The sequence below is a fragment of the Rhinopithecus bieti genome, unplaced genomic scaffold (assembly GCF_001698545.2).
Source record: "Rhinopithecus bieti isolate Rb0 unplaced genomic scaffold, ASM169854v2 scaffold_51905, whole genome shotgun sequence".
NCBI lineage: Eukaryota > Metazoa > Chordata > Mammalia > Primates > Cercopithecidae > Rhinopithecus > Rhinopithecus bieti.
The window spans coordinates 256,583-270,490 of NW_016821253.1; positions in this window are offsets into that span (position 1 = coordinate 256,583).

Genomic DNA, 13,908 nt, shown 5'->3' on the forward strand with positions numbered 1-13,908 from the left:
AAGAGAGACTCCGTTCACATAACGTAAGTACTCATTGTCTTTCTATATACACCGTCCTTTCCAAAAAGTGGGGAAATATATCGATCTCATCAAATAGAAACTCTCCAACAGATCTAAACCAATATACACACAGAGACACACAAATGCACATGCACAGACACATATACACATGTGCACACATAGAAACGCACATGCACAGAGCCAAAAACAGGCACACACGTGCACACACAGAGAAACACACTGCACACACGCACACACCCTGACTTCTTTCACATTCAACATGTGACTTACAGGCTGTTCACTTCTTGGGATGATTCCTACAATGTTAGTGTCTGCCCTGCTGCTGGCAATGCCATTTGGAACCTTGACCCTCAAAGTCTGGTTCAGGGTCAGCTCGACACCCTCTGAGAGCTTCTCTGCCCTTAACTCCCACCCCATACAGATTTAGTGAATCGGAAACTGGCTTTTAATAAGATCCCCAGGTGATTTGTGTCACACTGAAGGTTAGCAGCACAAATTTAGATTATTTCAAATAGTGGCTGTTGATTTCTGGGTATAAAAATGATGTAGCTCCTGCACCACCCACGCCTGCACCCTCCCAGCGCCAAATGCGATTCTTTCTCCATCCTTTGCTTCAGTGAGGTTCTCTTGGAAATTTCACAGTTCACACACCTTGACCTTAATGTTCATGACAGGCAAGGTCACCTGACCTTCCACTCTGTTTGCTCTCTTTTCTTCTCACATTTCTGCATTTGGATTTACATATTTCTATTTTCAAAGTTGAAAATAATATATTCCGTTTAAAGCATGGATAAGTCTATCATACTCAGGCCATAGTTGATCTGAAAGTTGAAATGGAAACATTTAGCAATGATTTTGGTGATAAGTAACAGGAAATTCAAAGGTGGCTTAAAGTAGACATGTATAAAGCACGTGTGTCTAACACACACACAGGTAGTGAGGAGGCAGGGGTGTCTAATACACCCACAGGTAATGAGGAGGCAGGGGTGTTAATACACCCACAGGCAATGAGGAGGCCGGGGTGTCTAATACACACACAGGTAGTGAGGAGGCCGGGGTGTCAATACACCCACAGGTAATGAGGAGGCCGGAGTGTCAATACACCCACAGGCAATGAGGAGGCCGGGGTGTCTAATACACACACAGGTAGTGAGGAGGCCGGGGTGTCAATACACACACAGGTAGTGAGGAGGCCGGGGTGTCTAATACACAGGTAGTGAGGAGGCCGGGGTGTTAATACACACACAGGTAGTGAGGAGGCCGGGGTGTCAATACACCCACAGGTAATGAGGAGGCCGGGGTGTCTAATACACACACAGGTAGTGAGGAGGCCGGGGTGTCAATACACACACAGGTAGTGAGGAGGCCGGGGTGTCTAATACACAGGTAGTGAGGAGGCCGGGGTGTTAATACACACACAGGTAGTGAGGAGGCCGGGGTGTCAATACACCCACAGGTAATGAGGAGGCCGGGGTGTCTAATACACACACAGGTAGTGAGGAGGCCGGGGTGTCTAATACACACACAGGTAGTGAGGAGGCCGGGGTGTCTAATACACACACAGGTAGTGAGGAGGCCGGGGTGTCAATACACCCACAGGTAATGAGGAGGCCGGGGTGTCTAATACACACACAGGTAGTGAGGAGGCCGGGGTGTTAATACACACACAGGTAGTGAGGAGGCCGGGGTGTTAATACACCCACAGGTAGTGAGGAGGCCGGGGTGTCTAATACACACACAGGTAGTGAGGAGGCCGGGGTGTCTAATACACACACAGGCAGTGAGGAGGCCGGGGGTGCAATACACACACAGGCAATGAGGAGGCCGGGGTGTCTAATACACACACAGGTAGTGAGGAGGCCGGGGTGTTAATACACACACAGGTAGTGAGGAGGCCGGGGTGTCAATACACCCACAGGTAGTGAGGAGGCCGGGGTGTCTAATACACACACAGGTAGTGAGGAGGCCGGGGTGTCTAATACACACACAGGTAGTGAGGAGGCCGGGGTGTCTAATACACACACAGGTAGTGAGGAGGCCATGGTGTCTAATACACACACAGGTAGTGAGGAGGCCGGGGTGTTAATACACACAGAAGTAGTGAGGAGGCCGGGGTGTCTAATGCACACACAGGTAGTGAGGAGGCCATGTGTCTAATGCACACACAGGTAGTGAGGAGGCTGGTGTGTCTAATACACATACAGGTAGTGAGGAGGCCATGGTGTCTAATACACACACAGGTAGTGAGGAGGCCGGGGTGTCTAATACACACACAGGTAGTGAGGAGGCCGGGGTGTTAATACACACACAGGCAGTGAGGAGGCCGGGGTGTCTAATACACACACAGGCAGTGAGGAGGCCGGGGTGTTGATACACACACAGGTATTGAAGAGGCCGGGGTGTCTGCTCCTGTTCCCATGGCCCCGCTGTGCTGCAGGACAGTCCCTCAAGGTCACAGGTTGGCTGCCTCACACTTGAGGTTTTGTTTTTCCAACCCTCAGTCTTCATTATTCTTCTGTAGCTAGACCTGAACCAGCCACAGTCAGCGTTCCCAGCACGTCCCTGCACCTATTCTCCCGCTCAGGGCCGGACATGTAGCGTGTGGCACTTCCAACGCCTCCAACAAAGCACATGCTACTCCCTGACGGGCAGTGAGCTTCCCCTGAGGCTTGCAGGGCAGTGGACTGGAAGAACTGCACCTGGTCCCATGAGAGCACTTCCCTTCATCTGAATTCCTGGAAATTGAGCTAAAAGCAGTAGGTGGGTGAGCGTTTTGTTAGGCGATGAGGTCTGGCGTAGGTCGTCTGTGTAAGAGAAGAGGTTTGTCTGCTGGCTCCTTTGTTGCCAGAATACTCAGGGGAGGAGTTAGTGATGTCATCATCTACAGAGTGAAGGGGCAGGCTATGGGGAAACAGAGATGCTGTAACACCCAGGGACCCCGCCCACTTCCAGACCAGAAGGAGTGAGGGAGGGAGTTTCCAGGACGGGTGATCTCCAGTGTGGAGACAGTCCGCTGGGGTGGCTCTCCAGGGAGCAGTGAGAACAGGCAGCAAGGTTTGAGGACCTGTTTAGCCCACCGGAGCAGCCCCAGGGGACGTGGGCCCGACCGTGGTCGCACAGGGGACGTGGGGCCCGACTGTGGTCGCACAGGTGTTCGGCACACCTGCCGGCAGGTAGCCCTTGCCTCCTTACTCACTGAAGCCCAATTGTGAGGGTGGCCTTTGGGCAGCTGCACACATGATCTCTTATCACACAAGTAAGAGCCACTTTAAAACCATTAAGACAAAAACTAAACCCAGAGTGTATGAAGCAGAGAAACGTTGGGACTTAAGTGAATTGTGGACCTGCTGTTTCAATCTGGCTTGCCTAATAGTGGGCTGCTGGTTTTATGCAAAAGATGATTATTGATTTGGTCAAGCCACTGCAAGTTGGTTTTCTGGTACATATTACCAAACTTAACCCAAAATAGACGATTTTAACCCATCAGTGAACCCACTGACGATTCAATCGATTCATGTGACTTAGCGCTGCCGCTGCAAGTAGGAATCTGGGTTACTGCCTGTGAAAATGACAACTTACTCTTATCTTTTCTGTGGATATGAATCTAGGTGACTACTTATGAAAATGACAACTACTTTTACATTTTATGTCGTTCATCAAGAGCTGAGGCAGCTCCACTTTACAGGCAGCAGGATTTCTTTGTGCTTGAGAGTCTTTGTGTAGGAATCTCCATATGTCTCTCTTGTTGTCGAGTTAATTGATCTGATCCTAGAACTGCACAGGAACCGAAGCTGGGGGTGCAGGAGCTCCAGGAAGCCCCTGTCTGAATGGGGAGATGGCACATCAGAATCAGGTCCCTAACCCTCGCTGAATCTACAACTCGGCTTTTATTTTTAAATTGGGTTTCTGCCTAATATTGTACCTAGAAAAAAAAGTTTCACTGCTTAAAAAAATATTTACTGATTTATTCTCATGCTCTCAGAGAAGTTAAATTACTTAAGATGGCACCCTTTACTAAGTAGCAGAATCAAGGTTTTTGGTTTTTTTATGCTGGCTTTTAAAGGTAACTATGTAAACAAGATGGTAAAAAGGCTTATTTTATCAAACAAGGAGGCTGGGACCGCTGAGTGGATAATGATTATTTTGGGGACCAGTCGGGTAAAGATGAAGGAGGGGCCCAGGTGGTGGCTCTGGCCTTCCAGAAAAGCTGCAGAAGGAAAGGTGAAGTCCCCACAGGTGAGCACAGCGAGCTGAGAATGGGACTCTGGAGCTTGAGCAGCCGAGAAGCCAAGGCTGCCAAACAGTGAATTCATCCCATGGTGCTCACCATCAGCGGGACGTGAAGTGCATGAGTTTGAAATCAGCGGTCCACCGAACTCATGCTGTCTTATATGAAAGTAGTAGTTTCTGAGTTTATTTCTTAATATCATCTATAAAATGCTTTGTTCCACTATGACCCCACCTGTTTGAGAAAGGGTAACGTGCTGTCAGGTAAGGGTCGGTGCAATGGATTGTGAAGATAAAGGGATTCAACAGGTGTGCAGTGTGGGGACGCAGACACCCTTCGCTTCTTCTGTTGCTATGGTGACCACTTGTTAACTCACCCTTCCTGTTAAATGAAGCTTTAATTAGCATTAAGTTCTGCTCTTTCTGCTGACCACGAGACTTCAATCTGGGGATTTTACAGTTAGCTATTGCTCTGCTTAATGTAGCATGTTTTCCCCACCTGAGTATTTTTTTTTTCAGTGTATACAGTTATTTATTATGCTGTGTTGGTGGCTGGCCTTCACGGAGATATGCCTAAGAGAACACAGCATGATATAGTATTTAGTTTTGTATGTTGGTAAATAACACCATAACATGAGGAATATGTTTTCACTGTAAAAGAAGCACACAATTGGTATTTACATTGAGTACATCAGGACTCTCCCGTCCATGGTCCCTGCACTGGTCTCCACACAAGCAGCAGAGGCAGATGCAGTTCCCCTGAGTCTTCTCCATCTCTCTCTTCCGCTCCTGTCTTGCCATGTCCACCACTCCAACCACAAGCACTAAGTCCTGAATCTTTTACAGAACGAAACTCGTCTATTTTGCCCAAGCATTTCTTCTGCACATTCTAACTTATCCGGAGACCAGTATTTCTCCTTGTCAGGCTGTGACTCAGAATTCGATTGGAAATCCATGTCGGATGAGACTGACCGTTTAATTCAAGAACACGCCTCTGATGTTCATGATTTTCCTCCTCCAGAGACTAACATGTCTCCTTAAACGGTTTCATAAAAATATCAAAATAATAAAATGAAAAGGACATTAATTACTCTCATTAATGATGGAGGTGGTGTAATTCTGTGGGTTTTACAAAGTGAATTGATTCCCTTGGAAAGGTGATGATGTCAGTGGTTCGGGACCGAGGCGCTGCTCTACTTCCCAATTTCATTTCAGATATCCGACCAGAAAGCATTTTGTTCTCATCAGAAATGTTACCCACCCCCGTAAAGGTGATGAGAGAATGGCAAGTTTTCCTTAAAGTGGATTAGAAATAGTCAATGTTAGTCTTAAGAATTGATCTGCTGTTAGCCATCAACAGCATCCACATCAGATCAAACATGAGAGCCGCAAGCCTGAGATTTAAAACCTCCACCTGAACACAGAGTTAGATGACTCTACTTAACATCTACATATTTTAAATTAAATAATCATGGTCCCTGTCCTTCAGCGTGACTGGCCTTCCCAAGTTCCCAGGACTCCTGTGACTGGACGTGTTTGTTTGGCCTCTCTGCTTGCATTTATGTATTGTAATAGAAGTCTCATGGCTGTTAATGACCTAGATGTATTATAACCACAAAAGAAAGTATACTTCCCAAAAGAGATTTTAAAAGTTATTTACATTTGTATCAAAGTTCTACCCACCCAAAGTGTTCTGCTGCCTTCAGCTCCGCTGAGAGGTGGCCCGTGGTGCTGACGAACACCTTTAGCTGTGGTTTGGCAGCAAAGAGTCACAGTGATTTATTGGCCTGATTTTTCTGCCATGCTGACATGCATGCAGCGGATTGGCCAGTTGCTTTCTGTTGCCTGACATGTTTCCGACTGTGAATACATATGAAATCTTGGATAACTACATCCTTTTTGGGAAATCTGTGACTACAACCATCTTGAATGTATTTCAATCATGTTAAGTGGTCTATGATCTCCATAAAGTAAATAAGATTTCACTGGAGTTGAATTTCTACGTTTACTGTACACTGTGGTGCTGACTGTTGTTACAGAGGCTGTTAACTGTTGTTGACTTCTCTCCCAGCTCTCAGGCTTTCCCCGTGCAGTGGGTAGGCTTACGACCTCCCCCACCCAGGAAGGCCCCCAAGGAGGGACCATGAGCAGAGACCCACCTTGTGGGAAGGGAGTGAAGAAGTGCCCAGTTCCTCGATAGCACAGAAAGGGCTGCCTCACAGCTGCCAAGCGTCCCTGGGCCCTCAGTGAAGCCTCTGTCGTTCTTGATGCAAAGTTTAGAGGCTGACTCTGGCTTTCTTGGAGATGTTCCTGACATCTTTTACCTTTAGCTGAGTTTCATTTCTAAGTAAAGCCTATTTTCTTGTTTGTAAATAGGCAGAAAGAATGTTAGTTCCTTTATGTTAAGAAGGCAACATATGTTTATAGCATGCCTTATATACAGAACACCCGAACATATTTTGCAAAATGTGCTATTAACTCCTAGCATCAGAAAAAACTGGGAGCTCTTACAATGCAGATTTGTAGGCTTGCTTGGGGCTGTTGCATCAAACTGTCTAAGGCCTAGAGCCCTTTATATTTTAAACAACCATGCCAAGTGGTTCCTATGCAAACTAAAAGTGATACCAGAGAGAGTAAGACATTGTTCCTATAGCAGAGGGATCCTATTCAGTAGGGAAGGTGTGTGTGTATGTGTGTGTGTGTGTGTGTGTGTGTGTATGTGTGTGTGTACTGAGAGAGAATGAAAGAATAAGAGGAGGGAGAATTGTTCACAGCAGTGTTAAAACATACTTAGAAAAACAAATGAGTTGGTTAAGTGGCTTTGGTTTAAGATGGCCAGGTGAACACACATACTTATCTTTTTTCTTGCTGATTTGATATGAAATGATAGTTGGAAAATACATTTAGAAGAAATCTCCAAAACACAGAGAATGTGATCTTTTCTCACGTGCCTGGGAGATGGTGGGGTGGGGCGGCTGGGCCATGAGGGTCCCCTGGTCCCAGGGAGACCTCAGCTTGTCCATGGCAGAACCAGGAGGGTGGGAGGGGGCAGGAGTGAGAAGCAGACTCAGAACGTGACCTGAGGAAGGTCTGTGGACAAACACATTCGCTGTCCCCACCCTAGCCCCGGGGCTGCAGCACAGCTCTGACTAGGGATCAGGAATGCCTGGGGGCTTTCCCGCAGGGAAAGGGGTGAAGTACACGGGGAAAGCTGGAGAGCCTGTGGGGCGTCATCAGCTTTGCAGCCTGAAGTCGGCCTTGTCGTGGTGTTTCTGTTGCTGCCTTCATCTGATAGCCCTGAAGAAAGTGGCAGCCTCTGGGAGGTGAACGGGGAGGCCTCAGTGGCCAGGGGCTCGATTTCGTGACTGATGCAGGAGTACTTAGATTCAAAACATGAATATGCATTGTCCTATTGAGATGATTCTATCAGAGTAGATGGAAAAGGTGCAAAGTGGTCAGGCGTGGGCCCTCTGTGAAGTCCCCAGTGTGGGAATAAGGGACAGGTGGAAGAGCCCCAGTTTTTTTTTTTTTTTTTTTTGAGACGGAGTCTCGCTCTGTCGCCCAGGCTGGGGTGCAGTGGCCGGATCTCAGCTCACTGCAAGCTCCGCCTCCCGGGTTCCCGCCATTCTCCTGCCTCAGCCTCCTGAGTAGCTGGGACTACAGGCGCCGCCACCTCGCCCGGCTAGTTTTTTGTATTTTTTTAGTAGAGACGGGGTTTCACAGTGTTAGCCAGGATGGTCTCGATCTTCTGACCTCGTGATCCGCCCGTCTCGGCCTCCCAAAGTGCTGGGATTACAGGCTTGAACCTCCGCGCCCGGCCGAAGAGCCCCAGTTTAACCCTAGGTGTGTTTTGGCACGTAGCCATGCTGACTAGAAGAACCTGAGATGGATTCGGTTCACGGGGAATGGAGGTGCCCTAGCTCCCATTCACAACCGCATCTTAAAAAGCAAAGTGAGCCAGTTTTACGCAAAGATGATTTCACTGGATTTCCACATTTAGCGTCACGTTATGGGGGCCTCCGAGCGCCTCTTTTGGCTTCCACACAACGGACCACATCACGTTTCTGACCAGAGAAACACAGAAATCTGTGCTTGTAAACATCTGGAATTTAATTCAGTGGAAAAAATAACTTGTGGGGAGGGTGATACACATCTAGGTCTGTGTTCAGCTTGGGGGCTTGCCAGCCAGTGGGTTTTTTTTTTTTTTTTTTTTATCATCTTTAATCCTGGGAGAGTTGTTACTGAAAGAGGTAGCATTTGTGCAGCTCAGAAATGCATAACAATCCCCCACTTCAGTGAATCCAAAGAAAACACAGATTACAAAGCACCGTTTGAGGCCGGGATCAGGAGGCAACCAATACAAATACGTTTCTGTCCATTTGGACAGGACCTTTGGGGGCTTGCCTGTACTTCCTCTCTCACTGGCTTTAGGTGACTAAACCTTGGGGCTATTCGGTCACTGCTGTGTAGAGCTGGCATCAAGACTGAACCTGTTTCTTCTTCGAAATCTCTTGAAACAACTGCTGCTGACTGGGAAGGTGTGGAGAGGCTTGGCTGCAGTGGGAGTTTCGGCCGTCTGTCTTGATGGCGTGGCTCTGTTTCCCAAGTTGAAAACACTGAGGCGTCTGTCTGCAGCCCGGGCACCAGGGGTCCCTCACCACTGAGGCCAGACCCCCCTGTCTTCTGACCCCCTGCCCTGGCGGCATCTCACTGCCACGAGGAAGCTTCTCTGGGTGCGGGGGAGGGGGGGAGACAGGGGCCCCTGGACAGCTGACCTGTGTCAGGCTTAGAAGTTGCTTTGGTTTTGGTTTTTAGTGTTATCTGTTTGTGATATGGTTTGGCTCTGTGTCCCCACTCAAATCTCACCTTGTAGCTCCCATAATCCTCACGTGTGCTAAAGGACCTGGTGGGAGATGATTGAATCACAGGGGCGGGTCTTTTCCACGCAGTTCTCGTGAGGGGCGGGTCTTTCCCGCGCTGTTCTCGTGAGGGGCGGGTCTTTCCCGCGCTGTTCTCGTGAGGGGCGGGTCTTTCCCGCGCTGTTCTCGTGATAGTGAATGGATCTCACGAGATCTGATGGTTTTAAAAACGGGAGTTGGCCGTCCACAGGCTTTCTTTTTGCCTGCGGCATCCTTGTGGAAGGTGATGTGCTCATCCTGGCCTTCTGCCGTGATTGTGAGGCCTCCCCAGCCACGTGGAACTGTAAGTCCAATTAAACCTCTTTCTTTTGTCCAGTCTTGGGTATGTCTATCAGCAGCGTGAAAACAGACTAATACAGTTTCTACTTGCGTTTATTTAACACTTCACTAATTTTCTCACTTGGTATTTATGAAACAGATGTCTTTAAATTGAGGAGAGGAGAAAGAAGAATTTTTTTTAAAAACCATAAAACAGGTTACCCAGTGCCTTCAAGGCTGAACTTTATCATAGTTTCCACAGCAAGTAGCTGGAGAAAGTGCAACCAAGGCTGCAAAGTAGACGGCTGTGCAGTGCCCAGGGTGCGGGAAGGAAGAGGGGTGGCCTCATGGCCCCTCAGCCCAAGAGTCTCGAGCCAGTGGCCGTTGGGGCTGTGGGTGGAAAACAGGCCAGCAGCTTCTAGCACGTCCCTCGCGATACTCTTCACCTTCTCCCAAGGACGCGTCCCTTGTGATGCTCTCCAGAGTTCCCTTGAGGACGCGTCCCTCGCAATGCTCTCCCATGTTCTGAGGACGCGTCCCTCACGATGCTCTCCCGAGTTCTCAGAATACACGACTTTCGGCCATGGCAGCAGGTCAGTACCCACAGGCTAGGATGTTAGCAAGCACCTGGGGGGCTGTGGGGTCAGAAAGGCCGTGTGGTGAGACTGGAATGCACCTACTGTGTTTCTTATAGACTCCTCTGTTTAGCTGAATGTTTGAAACATGGTAGATAATAAACATTTTTAATGGTTAAATCAATTCATTTACTTCATTTGACCAAGAGTGGAAATTTTAAACAGGACATTGGGGAAAAATTTCAGTCAGAAAGGCTTTTAATTCTCTTTAAATCAAAACCGTTTACTTAGGTGATATTGAAGGCCCTGTCTTAATACAAAAAGCTATTGAAACAGTGTTACAAAGGTTATTGCAGGAAGATTGCTCAGAAGAGCCTAATTAATAAAAGTAGCAGTTAATATTCCAAGAGGAATGTTCTCTTTGATTAGGACAACCAGCAAGCACTCACCAAAAGACAGGGTAGGCCCAGAATGTTTATATTTGTTATGGGAGACCAGACAGTGTTTCCTGTATGAATACTGAATAGTGCTTGCAACTTAGGGCATATGCTTTGCATAACATGTAATGGAGTTCAGATGGGATTTTTGTCTCATGCTGAATAGATGACTATGGGGCGGAAATGGGTGCATGAGGGTCACCGCCCACCTTGGTCTGAGAGCATCCACAGAAACTCGAATGTAGGTGGCCTGAGGGAGGCCTGGATGATCCTGAGCCGCCCGGCATGGCCAGTGTGGGAAACGAGTGAAAAGAAATTTAGTTTAAATCCCAGAATAGTGGTAAATGGATGAGTTTGGTTGAGCTGAGTCAGGGAGGAGTGTTGTAGAAGGCGGTGCTCCAGCAGCATGAGAGACGCAGACTCGTTTCCTGAGCGCGGGGGAGCCAGGTCCTGACCCAGCGGCTCTGCACAGCTTGCCTCATTCAAGGCAGGTTTTGGTCCCAGCTGTTCCACTAATTAGCATATGACACTGGCAGCATGACCTCCTTGACCTCTGTCCTGCAAATGTGAAACAGGTGGATCCTGTAGGACCCCTGCAGGCTCTGTGCAAATTCAGTTAGAATGACTCACCATTCCCCCAAGTAAATGGTATTTTTCACTTTTCGGCAACACCACTTTCTCTTGTACAGTCAGAGCTGTCAGCCCACACAAAAGAGGAGAGTCTGAGGCTTTAGTTTGATGAACACGTTTATTATGATGGGATGAACATCAGAGCCCGCAGCTCTTGGCCCTGCTGGTGGCAGAGACTTTGTACTGTGTGACAGTGACCTGGATATGGAAGCAGAAGGGAGCTTCTAAGGAACGGATGCCAAGAGTCTCTCTCCTATCCTGGCCTGGACACTGGGGTTCAGGTAAGAGGGTGGAAGGACATTGGCCAGATCAAGGCTGCCACGATGGTGCTGTGATGGCTATGGCTGCTTCAAGGTCTGGCAGGAGCTAGGCTTCGCCTGGAGGCTCCTCACAGCCCCTTGCACCAGCTTTCAACAGGGGGATTGCAGGAGAAACACTTGGTGAGTCAGAGACAGGATGTGGTGTCAGAGTGACACACACTTTCTCAGTTTCAGGAGAACCTGTCTGTCATTTTGGCAAAAAGTTTTTCTATGTTTGTAAAGAGAATGGTTCTTTCTTGTTATCCCGGAGGATCCAGTTTCCTGTTGCCCTGCAGCTAATCAGCTTCACCAGACATGGACCTTCAAGCTTAGGGATACATGAATCTGAAATCCAAGCCATGGTTGTAACAGTGATAATATGAGGAAAGAGTAAGAAACCAGATTTTTACATTGCTTTCAGAATAGAGCAACAAGCAGATGCTTGTATAATCTGGTGTCAGCCAAAAAAGAGCCTGTTTCAATAAGCAGAAATAATAAAGTCCTGATTTCTCCCTTTTTGAAAAAGAACTAACCAGTTACAGTGTAATATCAAGACACGTTTATTCCCTTGCTCTGAATAAACGCGAGTGTGAATGTGAATGAAGGTGGGGAGCTTGGCTGCTGAGCCCACGTGGCTGAATGGGGAGGGAGCCCGGCAAGGACGTGCCCTCACGTGTCCACGTTTTAGGAATGCAGGAGACAGGCCTTGCCGCCTGCGTTCGGCTGCTGGTAGAAGACATCTGCTGGGCATGTGCGTGTGGGCGCGTGTGTGTGAGGGCGTGTGTGTGAGGGCATGTGTGTGTGGGCATGTGTGTGCGCGGGTGCGTGTGTGCGCGGGTGTGTGCGAGCATGTGTGTGTGGGTGTGTGTGCAAGCTCGTGTGGGGTGTATGCGGGTGCGTGTGCGGGCATGTGTGTGCAGCAATGTGTGTGGGCATGTGTGTGTGGGCACGTGTGTGCAGGCGCATGTGTGGGGGCACGTGTGTGTGCGGGCGTGTGTGTGTGGGCGCGGGTGTGTGGGGGCACGTGTGTGCGGGCGTGTGTGTGCGGACGTGTGTGCGCGGGCAGAAAAGCACCAACATGTAAACAGCTGGCGCTCACTTATGCACCACCAGGGCTGGAATGTTTCATCTCCCCTGGTGGCTTAGTAAGTGACAGAACAGCACCAAGATGTAAACAGCCGGCGCTCTGCTTGCAGGGAGGCTGGAGGGGCCAGCCCTCCCCGCACGTGCCACAGGGTTGCTTGATTTTAGCCGGCACATCCGGGCCCCACACCCCCTTCCCCTTGGACATCAGGTGCAATCCACGCAGCATGTGCTTATTATGAAGCAGGAATTAGAACGCAGATTCCGCCTTGGACCGGACTTGACACTTCCAACATCCTGAAGAAGTTGTTCTTTAAGGCTGCTGTGCAGTGGGACTGAGCTTTTAATTAAAGGCAGTTGGGGTCGCCGCCTCCTTCATGTTTAAAGTTCTCAGCTACACGGTGGAGGAGGAGAGCTCAGGGAAGGAAAACTTCTGGGTTTTTTTTGAGACAAGGTCTGACTCTCTCGCCTAGGCTAGAGTGCAGTGGTGTGGTCACAGCTCACGGCTAAGTTTTTAAGAGGTAAATTTCCGGTGGAAACTCCTGATCCACGCTGGTTACGGCAGGACCTAGAGCCTGGGATGCTCTTCCTGGGTTTAGGATTCAGGGAGCAACGCCTGGTCCGGAGGAAAAGCGCCAGGCAGTGCCGTAGTGACTCCAGGGAGGGGCTGGCACGCGGAGAGGTGTGCTGAGAAACTGTCTACCACACCGCTTTGTACCTTTCATTCCATCCATGGATATATTTTAAAAGTTTGATTGTTATATATTTTATAAAACAAAGAAAAAAGAATTAGCAAGCTCTTAGGTAATAGGAATCCTAACTCTTTTCTATAAATTTGGGCCACTCTTTCTCATCCCCCATTTATCATCAAGTAAAATGAAACAAAAGCAGAAAACATTTTTTCCCCAGACTTCTACGTCTCTGCTCCAACTTGGTTTGTTTGGTGGGCCTGGGGCACTGCATCTGTATTCCTGGATAAGCAGATGCCTCCTGACTTCACAGAGTGATGCCAGTTGCCATGGGCTGCTCCCCACACCCTCTCTTCATCTCTGAGCACTTTTCACAGTGAGATTTCATGCTGGAGTTCATGCTTTCACCCTAGCCAAACCTAGCCTGCTGGTCCTGGGTGCAGTGTGACATCTGAATTGCACCTGCCTGGTTGTAGGTTCCAACTAGTGGATGCTCATCTTGACCACATCCTTCTCAGAAGTGGCTCTGGAGGGGCTGCTGTGGAAATTGTCATCAGGTGATGTGAGGTGAGTCAAAATGGGCGATCAAAACTGTTGCTGGCTTAGACCCATATCCATCTCTTAAGCCTGTCAATTCAGAAGTCTGCACATTGCTGAGAAAGGCAGAGGAAAGGCCACAGCAAGAGAGAAAAAGGGAGAGAAAACCTCCAGACATTCAGGTTTCCCTGACAGCCAGTGTGAGGTAGCCCATGTGGAGGTGCTCTGTCCTG